This window comes from Phyllostomus discolor, chromosome 14, assembly GCF_004126475.2.
Source record: "Phyllostomus discolor isolate MPI-MPIP mPhyDis1 chromosome 14, mPhyDis1.pri.v3, whole genome shotgun sequence".
NCBI classification, from domain to species: Eukaryota; Metazoa; Chordata; class Mammalia; order Chiroptera; family Phyllostomidae; genus Phyllostomus; species Phyllostomus discolor.
Genome location: NC_040916.2, coordinates 52,134,723 through 52,136,406, shown reverse-complemented (window position 1 = coordinate 52,136,406; position 1,684 = coordinate 52,134,723). Strand labels below are relative to the sequence as shown.

General features: G+C 37.3%; 1 non-coding gene across 1 annotated transcript; it reads left to right on the top strand.

The window, feature by feature from the left end:
* Positions 1-594: 594 nt before the first annotated feature.
* Positions 595-699, top strand: LOC114489273. Its single transcript, XR_003683842.1, has one exon. It is a non-coding gene; the product is annotated as a U6 spliceosomal RNA (small nuclear RNA).
* The last annotated feature ends 985 nt before the right edge of the window (positions 700-1,684 follow it).

Sequence of the window (1,684 nt, the reverse complement as noted above, 5' to 3'; positions counted from 1 at the left end):
GAAGTTTTACGTCTTACCCTGAATCCTTTACAGTGAAGATCAAACAAGGTATGATGTGTTAAAGTCCTCAGAGGCAGGACAACACAGGGGAAAGGGTATTAATACAAACAGCACTTTAGATCAGACACACCTGGGTTCAAGCTCTTACTCTATTTATAAAATCTTTGACCTCAGGCAAATTACTTAACCCTTTGAGCCTGACTTAATCAACCCTGAGTCACAGAGTTATTGTAGGAATTAAATTAAATAATCTAACCTTAAATCCTTTCTGGTACAAGATAACAGATGGACTTATAAATAAGATATAATTGAGATAATAATGCAAAGTACTTGGCCAATTACAGGTGCTCAATAAATGACAAAAAAAGTCATTTGATCTCAAGATGCTCTACAATTATTAATGTATTCTTATCTATCTATGAGTTGGAGGTGTGCATGCACACACACAGGCAGTCTCAATTCCACTTTCTTTCAAACCTCTGTTAGCTTCTAACCTGACATTCCTTAGGGAAAATGGTAAAGGGTGATGGTTAAGAGTAAAGGGAAACTTACTCTTTGTGGAGGTCACAGAAGTGATTAAAAAGACAAAGAAAGGTGCTGGCTGCAGCAGCACATATACTAAAAATTAGGCTGATACAGAAAAGATTAGCACCCTTTCATATGGATGACATGCAAATTCATGAAGTGTTCCATAATCTAAACTTGAGAGAAACACTCACGCAAGTCCATGAAGCACAGAGGGTCCCAATCAAGATGAACCCAAAGAGGCCTACCCTAAGACACATCATAATTAAAATGCCAAATTTTAAGGACAAATAGAGAATCTTACAGGCAGCAAGGGAGAAACAGATAGTAACATACAAGGGAGCCCTGATAAGGCTAGCAGCAGATTTCTTCATAGAAACACTACTAGCCAGAAGGAAATGGCAAGAAATATTGCAAGTAATGAAAAGCAAAGGCCTGCAACCAAGACTATTCTACCCAGCAAGCCTCTCATTTTAAATGGAAGGTGAAATAAGCAGTTTCCCAGAAAAAAGAAGCCTAAAAGAATAAACTCCCACCAAACCAGTATTGCAAGACATTCTAAAGGGACTGCTTTAGGAAAATGAACAAAAACAGAGGTGGGGGGACAGCACAGGTACAAAGGGGAAAAATGACAATGAAAAAGCACTTACCAACAATAATCTTAAATGTAAATGTATTAAACACTCCAATCAAAAGACAAAGACTATTGGAATGGATAAGAAAGCATGACCCACACATATGCTGCCTACACAAGACCCACCTCAGAACAAAAGACCTACACAGATTGAAAGTGAAGGTTTGGAAAAAAATATTACAACCAAATGACCACGAAAACAAGGCAGGGTAGCAATACTTATATCAAACAAAATAGATTTCAAAACAAAGGCCATAAAAAGAGACAGAGAAGGACACTTCATAATACTCAAGGGTAGAATCCACCAAGAAGACAAAAACATTGTAAACATATATGCACCCAACATAGGAGTGCCAAAATATATAAGGAAAATCTTGGAGGATTTCAAGAAAGATGCAGAGAACAACACATTTACAGCAGGGGAGTTTAACACCCCACCGTCAACAACGGACAGATTTTCTAAACAAAGAATCAACAAAGTCATTGTGGCACTAAACAATATACTAGATCAAATGAACTTAATTG